Consider the following 14,458-nt stretch of genomic DNA (forward strand, 5'->3'; position numbering starts at 1 on the left):
GCTTTATTCAGCTCCTTGTTTCCTGTCTGCAATTATTGGACAAACTGATTAATCCAGGTGTGTCTGATTATTGTTGTTGTGACTACTGAGGTCAGGCACACCTGGATTAATCAGTTTGTCCAATAATGGCAGACAGGAAACAAGGAGCTGGCTGAAGTTCAGGAAGTAGTGCAGCTGGGTATAAAGCCTATTGATATTGATTTGGAATGCACAACCAAAAAACTAGATTTCTGAAAAATTAAAAAACGGAGTTATCTCGTTGTGCAACAAAACTCTTCAAGTGTTCATTTAAAACGGATAATTGTGGAGCTAATATACACTCTAAAGAAGTGTTGAAATCAACTCTGTAGAGTTAATTTAACATTGGACTTTTTGCTGTGTAAGTGTACTAAATATTTTCTTCTGCAGAAAGAGAAAGCAGTCTGGGTCATAATTCACACTCGCATGTATGTGAAGACAGCCAGACTGATGGATACATGGGATGAAAGATGAACTGGAGGCCACAGAGAAGAGGAAAGAACTTACTGATAACACCCTCACCATCTGTGAAAAATCACACAGTTATCTTGGATTGTTGAGGAACACAGTCTGTTAAAACATCAGTTAACTTTGGAAATATCTTTCTTTACTCAATCACTTGTACTTAAGAGAGTGGGAGTGTTTAAAAGAGATTTTACAAAATGCTTTGTGAATCATGAATGTACTTTCACATACACAGAAGAAATAATACAAATGTATTTTTCTCCTGTCCACATAATACTTCCAAATCTTCCTGTTAACTTGAACTCTTCAACAGTCCCTTTTGTTAATTCCCCGGAACATATTACATTTATATTTCTTAATAGAGTGCATGATTTTATGGTTTTTTGGAGTCTCTTGCACAGAGCATTACACATTCATAACTCTATAAATTACTGATATACAGTATAGAAAGCTTGACATAAATAAAGTCTCTGTGTGTCTCCACTTACTTTATTGCCAGTGCAACTAGGTGCCCTTTTATAGCCATGAAACCACCAAACTCTGTTAATTTGTGTATGAATAGGCAAAATAAACTTTTTCGGCTTCAATGTCCATTAAATCCGTTTAGTGTTTGCCTTTTAATCGGTGCACGGTTGTAAAGTTTGTCGGGAAAATGTGATGATGGTTAAAGGGCTGGCTTTGTACAATGTTTGATGTTGTTGTTTTAAAGCCATGGCTTAATGTCTGTGTAGGCTGAATCTGAGGTAGCTGTGCATGGGAGTGCGTATACGGTTATGTGCCGAGTCTTGAGGTGGTTTGTTTTCCCAGCTGTTAGTAGGGAAAGCCCAGTCCCATGTGACCTGTGTTTCTCCAGCTGTTCTCAGATCAGCCACCTCATTCGGGATCAGACCGGGTCTCTGATAAAATGCTGTCTCTTATTTAACTGGGTTTGTTTCCGTTATAACTGGGCTTATGTACACTTCACTGTGTGGCACAGGAATTGATAATTTGTACTAAGACTTCCTAAAGGAAGAGGGAAATGTTTCGATTCAAATACACATATTTTTTGAAAATTTCCTACTCTGCAAGACCACCCACAACCACATTGCAAATAGTTTCAGTGATCTTGCTGCTGAATTGAGTTATGCAAATATAAAATAGCTTATTGTGACAATAGATAGACTGGTGGCAATTGTAATGGGTCAATTTAAGTTACAAAATTTCTTTAGTCACAGAAATTAGAAAAAAAGTTTCCTCTTACTCTAAAAAAGGCTGGGTTATTTCAACTCAAAATGCTAGGTTGTTTTAAAACTTTTAACCCATTGTTGGATCAAATATAAACATTTTCTGGGTTGATTTCAACCCAGTTGCTGAGCACGTCCCTCTTGACCCAACACTGTGTAGAAAATAACCCAGATTTTTTTACTTTCATAAAATCTTTAACTAAATCTGAAATCAAATTTAAGGTACAGAATTTTTTGATATTCAATATTTTTATGCTGTCAAAAAATTATCATTAAAATATTTATAATAAATAATAGTATATGCAAATTAATAACATTAAAAACAATATTCAAATATTTTATTGGCGGGTTGTTAGCTAAATATGAAGATGAATGCCATAAATGTTAACAAGTGGCTGGTGGCAATATTCATTATGGCTTTGAGATTTAAAAAATAAAACTGTGTGATAATTTTTAAAATGTAAAATGAACATTATTTCATCAACGTCTAGTTGTGAAATTTTTTTAACTCGGTTTATATTGTTATATGTAATTTCACTCCATATATTTTAGTCCTACTTAAACTTTAAAGCTAAAAGAATGGGGTAGTTTTTACACCCTCAATTTTTGTATTAAATTTGATATGATCTAATCTTTTTATAAATCTTTTAATGATACTTAGTTAATAACACTTTACAATAAGGTTGTGTTTGTTAACAATTAGTTAGCTTACTTACAATCAGTATGCATTTGCTAACATGAACTATCAATGCACAATACGTCTGCATTTTATAATCTTAGTTCATGTAATTTTAGAATTTACTGATACATTATAACAAATCAGATGTTTAAACTGTTAACATTAGTTGATGCAGCATAAACTAGCATGAATAACTGTCATTAACTATAACATTAACAAGAATTAATACATGCTGAAAAACTATATTGTTTATTGTTTGTTAGTTAAATCATTTACTAATGTTTACTAACCTTATAGTAAAGTGTTAATGATAATTAGAGCACACATAAATGTTTCTTTACCAAATGTTGCTTGTTTTGTCCTATTCTTTCAGATATAAAAGAAAATGTAAAAAAGAAAGAAAACTGGTACAGTCTCCCCAACCCATCTAAATTATATCTAGATCTTATTATTATGATTTTTCTACTGTGTGGTAAAAAATTATAGATTAAATATAATATACAGCATCTTATTTTCATTCATATAATTTACACTTTAAGACCATGCTACAATGAGACAGAAAATTTGCTTAAACAGTTTGAAATAAAAACAAATAAAAAAATCAACACCCGATAAATAAATAGTATTTGGATATTAAGGTAGATACTGTAACACTTGTAAAAGTCTACCCATTAGCTTTTGGCTAGAATATAATTCCTCAAGCTTTAAAGGGTTAACATGTTACTGTGGACGGTCCCAGCTGGTCAGATGCATCTGTCATCACAGCTATTACAATCCTCTCTGCCAGGGGAAGGGGAACAGGGCCAGTGACCTTGGAACCAACGCTGAACATTATTTTCTGCCTGCCACCCAAATACATATTACTTTTAGAAATCATTTGTTGGCATCTGTGTACGAATGTGTATTCCTGTATTTAGGGTGAGCATGTGCAGTGGTAATACTATAGGGTACCTACAGGGGAACGATTTTCTAAACTTAGAACAATGTGATAATGCAACAATAAGTCTATATGTTGAGTGTGAAGATGTGTGAGTGTTAATATCGCCGAGAGATCCTGAGGAGTGAAGGGGAGTCTTAATTTTGCTGCTCAACAAAGAAGCCTTGTGGTCCATAGTTTGAAACGCCATGCATGTGGAGATTTAGGGAGGTCACATTTTTGACACCATTGTTTAAAAAAATATCATATCATAATTTTTCAGACAAAAAATAACTGTATGTGACAGGAAGTATTAAACATAAATAAAGTCCTATATGAGATCAAAGTGTAATCATCTGTGTTCGCTGAGATAATACTTTTTTTTTTTTAATTGGTCTTAACTTGTGGGTCATAACTGTCTGCAGTCTGAGTTATTCACTTTCAAAGACTGTTTACAACAAAAAAAAAGAAAATTTGGTGTTTCATCATATGAAAAACAACATAAAAAAGAACATTTTTCGCAAACAGCAGTTTTTTATGTAACTTCAAAGGGTTTTCTGCAAAATGATATAAAGATATTGCATTTATTCCACTGTGGTTATGGGGACACTTCAAATATTTTTAGGCGGAAATTGAATACAAAAAGGGTATTATTCCTCCCTTCAGTTGGAATAGAATAACTTTTGCATAGATTATGATAGAGAAAAAATTAGTTACCACTCAGGGCCAGAGTTATACACTTTTAAATACAGACTTAAAAAAAAAAACATCAAAAAGCGCCTATTTATTTTTGTGTTTATTAGAGGACTGACAACACATACAACCATGTTTAGCACTTTTAACAGTGTTTTATGTAATTTCAATGGGTTTCCTGTAAAATGATACCAAACTTTTGTATGTGCACCTCTGCATGTGGGTATGGGAAGCTTTTGAAATTGGGTAGGCCAAATCCAGGCGGAAATCCCCAAAAAGCCTCAGAGTGTAAGAGGTTAAATTTCTCTTTTATTAAATATTAAAAAATATGGTCCGTTTGCTTAACCATGATTTCATATAACAAAAAGTGTTAAAATAATCCCACACTAATGTATTTATGTTTTACCTCTTACTAAAATTTTAAGCTCAATGCTTTAATCTTTTATTTGTTTAGTGACACCATTGTTATATTACACTGATTAGAACTACAATGGTTGTAAATGTTACATGTCATGTTACTATTCTGGCGTGCTTGAAGGATATTTTGGTCATGCAACACTGACAACCACAATAATTTGCAAAAATAAATGTTCTTGCTTGTTCTATGCAAGTAAAGAAATGGCCATCACCTTACCAAGATGGTAAGGCAACAGCTCATGATACATGTTTGTAAGAAGAGCATACAGAGCAGCCTCTCACAGTCCTCAAGACCTTGGGTTAAATTTAGATGGAGGGACTGCAGGCATGAGCTGAGACACTCTGAGAAAGTAATGAGCTCTCCACTTGTTGGACTCAAGCATGTCTGTCCATCACGTGGCTGTTGGCACCTCAGAGCGTCATCGTCTCACATCTTACCTTCGCAAGCATGTCCAGCTTTTAGAACCCTGCGGTTCCTTGTCTCTTCATAAGAGCCATGGCAGATACGAGCTGTCACATAAATCAGACACTGTACACATGCATTGCGGGCAAAGGGGAGCCGGACCTTGCGCTGAATGTTAAGCGAGGATCTGTAAAGGTGGACACACTGTTCTTCAAATGTGTTTACTTATTGCATGTTGGAATATTCAGAATTTAATTGGCACTATTCGGTAAAATTGTTCCCGGGAACAAACAGTACTATCATGCATTGCTCCGTTTTGCCCCGTCATTTCTTTCAAGGGTAAGGCTACACCACACTGATTCAATAACAGGCTGGCGGAGGGGCTAAACATTGAAATAGCTGGGACAAGATGTACAGCTGGGCTGCTAGAATTCATGTCATCATTAGAAGATGTTTTTCACCGTGGTGTATTGCTGCTGTTGCTGTCTCTCAATGTTTTAACTGATTTAATTCAGGACTCTGTCCAAAAGATTGTGTTGACTACTGCAGAAAATCATTTTCTTAATCTTGTTTTCCAGTTAAAACATTTAAACATCCTGAAAGCAAGAATTTACTTGAGGAGTATAACATATCACAGTTAGCTTCAAGAGCATATATCTTCAGTTTATTTACATTATTGGAGTATATTTTGTCTTGTTCAAATTTATTTTTCATTCTTTCACAAGCTATTGTATCTTATTTAAAGGTTTTTTTTTATTATGGGGAACTGCGTGATTATGTAAAGGCCCTCTTGTGGTTGGAGGAAAAGCAGTGCCATTAGCTGTAAACCCAATGCCATTAGCTGTGTGGTGATTATGTGAAATCATCATTTGCCCAAAACTGCATGGAGGTTTAAATTGTATTTAGAGATCATGTCATCCAAGCTTAGTGATTACGACTAAGCTACAGTCATGCCTTCCAAGTCATAAAAATGGCTCACCTCTGATCTTAAACGTGACATATGCAGTAAGACTGGAGACGTCTGGCAGTAAAACTTTGATCTTGAGCATCATTCTGCTCAGTCTGGGCCTTTGTGATGTAGCCTATAAAAGCTAATAAACATCACACTAGGATATCTGTATGGTACTTGATAATTCCACAGTTTTGCACCTGGAAATAAATTTTTCTACAATTTGTGATTTGGTCAAAGTTGAAATTGGAGATTTTTAACATTTGCATTTCCAACATTAGATTTTACTGATCATGAAAGTCCTATGAGATGATCATTTCAGAATAAAATAAATTAAAAATTATTCTTAAAGATGCCATGAACTAAGTACAAAGCTAAAGCATATCTTTTCTCACTAGTATCGTATGTCTTCTTTTGTGGTTCTCTTTTTGGTTGGCATGGACACGAGATTAGTTTCCAGCTGTCCTGGTGAACCTTATCGCACTTCAATATCCTGGTTTGCCGGAGAATAAAATAACTTTTCTGTCCCTGGTGGCAGTGTAAGAGCGGCTGCGACCACCTGACACTGGATCACTCCCATGGAATCCTGGGAATGGTGGTGTCCATTCTGCAGAGCCCCACGGCAGGAGATCTGGCATCCCTGAATTGTGTTTATTTGTTGGCACCCTGTCGTGAAAACCTTCCCATCAACTGCATATTAATCTTGTCAGCAAATTTCTAAAGCTTTCTTCCTTTGCATCCACACCCTTCCCGGCTCAAGCCTCTGATGAATTTATGAACCTCTCCTCACCTCCTCATTCGTCTCGGCCTCACTCCTCTACACCTCCTGTTTCTCCTCTGGTGCAACAAATACTTGCTTGTTCTTTGGCAAAACTGACATAAAGATAGTTTTGAGAAAACCAAGCAGATTGCTTTGTCGGGACTTTTATATTTTGTCATCTCATGCAATGACATCAAGTTCCAGAGCAAACAAAACCTAATTTAGTGAGGTTTAATCACTGAAAACTATGTGTTATTCCAAAATAATTAATTTTGTTCAGTGCCATATAAAATAAAAGAAGCACCAAAATTGTAAATTTAATTGCTAGGCATTCTAAAAGAAAACACTTGTGTTCATTAGCTAACTTTTATAACTCAACTTCACTTACAAAAACATCCCTGATTGTCTTTTCCATTTTTTCATACTTCCTACATTTCATAAATTCAATAGATATTTGAGAAATTGGATTTCCCAACACTTCCCATTACACTTTAACTTTAGTAACTGGACACTATAAAAAATGATTTACCCAAAAATATTAAAGGATGAATGCTTTTTTATTTGAATATTTTTTAGCCTTCAGAATGAATTTTAACAAAGTTTTGTGCAGTTTACTTAAGTAAAACTATTTGCCTCATTGGTCCAAATTCATATTCATGATTTATTTTGTTCTGTACCATATGACAATATAAATAACTTTTGGCCAACTTTTAAAAAACTGCATTTAAAATATCCACCCATAAAAAAAAAATTATTTCACTTGGTCTGTATATATTTTAGCATATGGAGGTGTGCCATTTAACTGCACCTTTCTGTTGTTTCTCATCAAATTATCAGGTGCTTAATATTTGTGTTTAACAGGCTTTAGACTGCCCTACGCTCATATGCCCTACGTCCTTTGAAGGGCAGAGCCCTTAAAGTAATTTTTAAATGGTGTAGAGCAGTGGTTCTCAAACTGTTTTATGACATTGATTAATTTATCATGAATTCTGTGCAATTAAACCTAAAAAAATAAGACTACTAACCAACAACACTACTTTGTTTGTATCATTTAATAGGTTTTGTTTGAGTAATAGTTGAGTTTTAGAAAAGTTTCTTGTCATACATTTTATTTGGGGGGCCGCAAAGGAATCCGTCACTCGACGCACAGAACACATATTTTAAAATTACGAACCACACACATGATGGGCTACATACATGTTGTTACAAACTTCGCATCGAGCGCATACTTTGTATGTGAAGTCGAACTTTCTTCAAAATGCATCGCGAGAACTGGTTACCCAAGATCACGTGATCACAATCGAAACTTCCTTGGGTGACCATGGCATGCACACATTGCTCACAGATATCTGTAAGGGCCCTTCGTGAAGGGATTCAGATGTTTGTTTGGAATGCCCCTATAAATGGCGTCCCCTTGTCAAAGGGCCTTTCAGGGGTGCATAAATGCAATCTCCGATAAAGGGTACAAAAGTTGTCATTGGGGCAGCCTTTGAAGTACCAATATGGACCAATACCATGAAAAGGTACCACCCCAGTGACAGCCACCTTCTCGTAGCTTTTTCTGGAGTGTGCTGTTGGGAAAATGCCTTGTGTTTTAACTTCCTTGAAGTTGCCACACTAACCAAATGACAAGCAAAGACCAGGGTTATAGAAATCTCTTAACCCTGGACCTCAGCAGCCTAAATTTACTGAGATGTTGAAATATGGGAAGAGGATCTGGGCCTATCAGAATACAGCAGATGTAGAACTGCAGTAATGAAGCAGTCAGACTTCTTAGAAGGAGGGTCAGGGTGCTGAGGGAGAAAATATTAACTCCAAAAAGTCTGGAGAGGTCGTAACTCGCACTCACTCAGGTTCTGAAAATGACGAAATATCACATTAAGGGGAAAGTTAGGTCAAATATTAAAGAAGTATTATCATTTACTGAATCTCATGTTGATCCAAATACATACATATGACTTTATTTTGCAGAGCACTTAAAGAGAGTACTCAGTCTTCATTCATTCTCATTGTACAGTATTAAAACGAACACTCTCCACACAATATTATCCTCTTAAAAAGTCATTCAGGTTTTCAGTTACTCATTTTAAAACCAATTATAAGTAATTCCAAGATTTTTGTTGTCTTATGCAATAACACTGGACCATTTTAAATGTGTTGTATATTCTAGAACCAACTAAACCCAATTTAGTGAGGTTTACTCTTTGAAAACTACGAGCCATGTTGTTCCAAATCTGTTTGATTTATTTAGTTCTGAGCCATATGAAATAAATAACTGAAATAAAGCAAGCACCAAAACGTTTAGGGCCAATGTCGATTTTGTTGCCAAGCATTCTTAAACCAGGCCACTTCCTTCTTCTGTTTTGTGGTTTTCTGCCCATGCAGGACCTCAGTGAAGTGTGATTTTACATCCCTTTGAGCTTAAATTTCCATATGAGAGAGGGACAGTTAAATCCCTTCTGCAAATAGTGTGGAAAGAAGAATCTGGTTGTATAAATATTCCAGTCATAATGAGATTCGAAATGGGTTGAAATCAAATACTACTGTAGGTTCCACAATAAAAGAGTCTGTACTGTAAAATGTCAAATGGCAGATTTAAACCGTTTTAATTTCATGGGGCCCTGTAATAATGACACACAAAAACACTACGGCGATGTAACTGAAGCATGCGAGACATTTTATTGCTTCGAGAGATTTATTGCCATGTGACACACTGGCCAGATATAATGTAACTCAAGACACCAAAAATCACACGAGAAAATTAAATAAAGGGACCAAAACAAGACATAGTTCTTTCGCTGAACTGAACAGATCTCTGTTATTCTCCTGCTGACAAAACAGCTCATGTAAGTATCAAAGAGATTGTATCTCTTTTCTTGCAGGTCTGCTGCAGATCTCTGGAGATCAGGCCTGGGTCTGTTTAGTCAGTGCTAAAAAGGTTATCTGTAACTTATGGAGGTGCTAAGCAGAGATCTTTCAGTGTGAGCGTGCCTCGGGGTACGTGTGTGTGTGTGCTTATTTGTGCAGTACCTCAAATGGGGGGGTCACTCCTAATAGTTTTATTGAATTAATCACATGAGTGAGAGATCAACTTTGGCCAGGGGCTTCAGGAGGCCCAGCCTCCGAATCGGAGCGGTGATGGCAGACCATCGGAATTCCAACGCAGAGGAATAGACAACTTTAGCAAGGCTGTTGCTCCACAGATGGAGAGAGAGAGAGAGAGAGAGAGAGAGAGAGAGAGAATCGGGGACCTTGCTCTTTAACTTAATTAAATACTAATATGAAGCAGTCAGTGCATCTGCCTTTGTTGTAAGGGGTTGTTGGGAAGGTTCTGGGCCTCTTAGTGTATGTTGATGTTGCGGTGTTGAGATGTTATTAGTGCAGGATTACACCAAACCCTGGGGCTCTCGGGCTGCTCGCTCGCCTCTCAGAAGCGTGATGGGGATGCAGGGGCCCCTGTGATGTGGGACTGGCCGAGGTGTGATCACTGGCCAAAAGATTAGAGCGAGATCTATGTCTCAATCCTGTTGTGTTGACAGATGGAAGGGAAGTGGTGTACAAAACATGTCTTTCTGGTACAGTCCATGTAAAGACCAGCATACATACACTGTTTTTTACTGTGATGGTCTTCATGGAAAGCTGAAACTGTAGCTTCACCTTGACAAACCAGCTTCGCCACAATAATAATGATGGTTTTGCTTGTGAAAAGCTATTTGGCTGTATTAGATTAGCTGCGCACAAGGCAAGCACAAACCATCAATTACCAACTTTTCTTTTCGATTACATTTAAATGTATGCATATGGCACGCACTTATTTATGCATATATTTATCTTTTAGTGCATTACAAGCTATACATTTTATGTGTGTTTTCTGGCATTAAACCCACAACCTTTTGCGCTGCTACTGCAATGCTCTATCATTGAGCTGCATAAAAACTTGCATTGCTTTTCAGCAATGCAAAATTCTATATTTTTGGCTAGTTGATGTGTGCTCATCACTTGGTTTGCAAATGTGGAATCTTAAGTGCTAATTTGAGAAAGTTTTACTGCCTAATCTATAAAAATAAAGTCATATGCTTGATGATTGACAGATTGCTCGTCGTTCTGGGTGGTCTTCGCAGAGCTAACATGGGGGAGGGATGGTTATGACAGCTTGCATGCCTTTAAGACATTTTTATTTGTCCTTCTTCTTTAAAAAAAATAGAAGTAAACCTTAAAGAGACTGACCATTCCCATGTCAAGCATGAGCATCGCATCCCCAAAGGCAATTCTGACATGTGGAGCTCAGAGTCCAGTCCACATGTTAGCTTTATAAAGAAAAACCCTGTAGTCTCTAATGAATTCAACCTTTCGCTGACTTTTTTGGTATAATAAGGTTTTATGGCTCATTTTTGACCTGGTTTACTTTTAATTCTTCACAGAATACCCAGGAATAAATTGAGTCTTGTTGGCAGTAACTCATCCAAAAAACTTCACATGCGTGTCTTTGAATGCTCTTTAGGATATTTCCAAAATTTAAGGCTCAGAAACACTGATCCAGACATATATTATTATGCTGTTGTCTTTACGCACTGTTTGGATGTCTCAGGTTTTCCTCACAAGGATGTTTACATAATCAGACTCTTGCGACCATTACAAACATCCATTAATTGGAGATAATTACATCTGTTTCCAACAGCATACAAAATCCAAACATATCGGTGGACAAAACAAAGAGATTCCCATGGCAGGAGATCCCATTATCCCTTCTGATCCTCAGCTCAAAATTACGGATGTTTGACTTTCGTTACCACACCTGTTGCTGGACAGCTGAACCCAATGATATTCCGACTGGGGCTAGTTGTCACACAGTGAATACATCTTATGGTTAATTTTTTTAATTTGAACTTTTATATAGCTACTTTTGCTTTGCTTTTTAGTCTTATCTAAAAAATATAGTGTGTTTCCATTGTTATTTTTACTGAGAAAATATATGGTTTGATTCATGTGTCAGCATTAGTGTTGGTGTAAGTTGTCAATGCCAAGTTTTATGTATTTTTATCAAACTCTAAAATGGATTCTGCCTACAAACCAGTATTTCTGAATGACCTGTGGCTGGGATTAAGGGATCTGAAGTGAAAGTAATACGTGCAGAGAGTATTCAGTCAGTATCATTATCTCACTTTTGATGAATGGTGCGTTTAGAATAAGCTCCTCAATTGCAAAACACAAGTCAAATATTTTGAACAACTGTAGTCAAATTAAATAAAATCATCATAAATCAAACATGTGACATCATATACTTATGTGACAACTTGCTTGGTCTTGTATTTGTTATACTGAAAACATCTATTTAGCCCATAAAGTATCTGTAGACATCTCTTAAAAGGCACGTCAGACACAAGGGGTGTATAACATACAGCTGTGAGAGTCTCTATTGCGTTCAACCATTTAATTAGTTAGAAACGGGACGGGAAAGTCAGGTCTTTTCTCACCATATAGGTCAGTTCTCTGAAGATTTGTGCATTTGTTGTGTGTGCTTATACATTTGAAATCTGAAACAATGTTTAGTTCAGGACATGAGCTTTCCTGAATAACCTGACTAATTCTCTCAATTATTGTATTGACATTTATAGCACAAGTACCTGACATAAAGTAAAAAAGCAGCCCTGTATTACTATAATTTGTGTAAAATATAGTTGCTTTAGACAGACTATGACTGTTTTATTCCTAACACATATTTTAGGGTAATATATATAAGCCTCTATTAGCCAGGTTATTTGTCTATATGTCTTAATAAGTATATGAAATGATCTAATTTTAGGCAATATGATTTATAAACACACAGATTATTGTCAATATTTTTAATGAAAACAGTTGCTCACACTTACAAGCAGGATTCAAACAAACAGTAGGTTGCCTTGCTTTTGTAATACAGATTTATGTCAGGATATATTTGGATAATGATGTAAATCCAACTTTTGAAAAACATGTCAAGGACATTTTGTATTTTTCACCCGGCTGTACTCGCACCATAAATCTTTAAAATTGTCAATCTTTTGTACCATTGCAAAAGTAGTTTTAGCACTGCGTCCATAATCGATCTGTATTTATTTTCCTTGTTTAATTGGACAAATGAAGCACATTCCTCTATGGTAATAAAGGAGCATTATTGTTGGGAAAGAATAAACAGAGAGCGCTCCAGAACAGATTGTAAAAGGGCAGAATAAACAGTGAACATTGAGTAAAGGATTGAATGTCTGTTTATAGGGAGTATTACGAAGTGCATGACTCTAAAATGACTAATTACATCAGCTGTGTGGATTTCTGGGGAGAGCTCTTAAAAATGTCTTTGTGTGGGGATATAGCGAGGTGGAGTTCATGGTTCAAATGGGATTGACATATAGCAATAGAGCACTTTGAAAACCACGACCGGTCCCCTCACCTCTGGTTAATCCATGTGTAGCAACCGTAAAAGACCATCTGACACCAAATTCAATTCTGAAATTGAATCTTTCTTAATAGAAAGTAAACAGTGTACCACAGATAATCTGTTGCACCGTATACATTCATTTTGAATTCAGTGGTGACTGTTTGAGTTTACTTTTAACATTGCAATTGCCAGCTGGGATTGATAGATGAAGCCCTGATAGATGGTGAGAGAGTGAATAAAATGTGAGAAAGGTAGAAAAACATTTTAAAAGACATTTATAAATGGAGATGATGATCAGTGAGATACAGTGTTCTTGAAGCTTTGTGTTTGTGTTGGTTTGGGTTCGAATCCCAGGGAACACATGCTGATCAAATTTACCTGCTGAAAACATTTAAACGTGTAATGCAATGTAAGTTGCTCTCGATAGAAGCATTTGCCAAATGCATAAATGAAAATGTACAAAACTATACTGCCATTGAATTAAAATTAACCATGGTTTTGCTACAGTTAAAACCAAAAACCATGGTTACTATAGTTTGGTTAATACAAAAAACAAGGTCCATTTATTGTAAAAGTGATTCAGAGTTCCATCTGGTAAGCTGCATCTTTTACAGTTCATTAAAAATATATTTGATTATTATTTTAAATAGTAAAGCGGTTACACAGTCCACACTGATAACAATACACAGATGTTACACAGAAGCAGCACTGAGTGCACTGCACGTATTGTAATACTAAATGCAAGATTCAAGTTTTTTATATGTCACACACACACAGTTATATATAAAACTGAAAGTTGGATTTTATGTCAATTGGTAACAATTACTTTAATTGGAAACACCTAAAAAATTTATTTTATTTCACTTTAAGTGAAAATTTTAAGTTGAGAAAGCCAATTGATGTAATTTTAAAAGGTTTTTTTTTTTTACCTTAAATTGTCCCACTTTAAGTGAAAATTTTAAGTTGACAAAATTTAAGTGTTACCAATTGAAGTCATTTGTTTAAGTAGATCCAACTTTTACTTTTTACAGTGTACATCTTGCAGTAAAATAAAATTCGGCCAACTGTGTGCAAAATGTTTAAAGTATAAGATAAACTGAAACAAGAGTCAAGAGTTTACTTTTTTTGTTGATACAATGAAAAGGTCCCATCCACTAATTCAGTTAAAAAAGATCCCAGAGAGACATTTCTGCATTTGAGAAAGCAATTGAACAGAGGAGTTGGATGAGTTTTAGAAAGGCAATGCTGCCACCCAGTGTTTTATAAAGTCATAATGGAAAACACTACTCATACAAGCGCAATGTAGTATTAAATCTGTCACATAATTTCATTCAGTAGATTGGTTTCTGTAAATATTTGAAAGATTGAAAGTCATTTTCACTTGATAAATACACAAGCCTCCTAAATCAGTGATTTTGGGTTTAAATTAACCCTAGTCTGGTATGAATTCCATTCAGGTGCATTTTAACCCAAATCTTATTACTTGGATGAAATGATAAATGAAAACCAGAAAATCTAAAACA

This window comes from Paramisgurnus dabryanus, chromosome 15 (genome assembly GCF_030506205.2).
Source record: "Paramisgurnus dabryanus chromosome 15, PD_genome_1.1, whole genome shotgun sequence".
In the NCBI taxonomy this organism is placed as follows: domain Eukaryota; kingdom Metazoa; phylum Chordata; class Actinopteri; order Cypriniformes; family Cobitidae; genus Paramisgurnus; species Paramisgurnus dabryanus.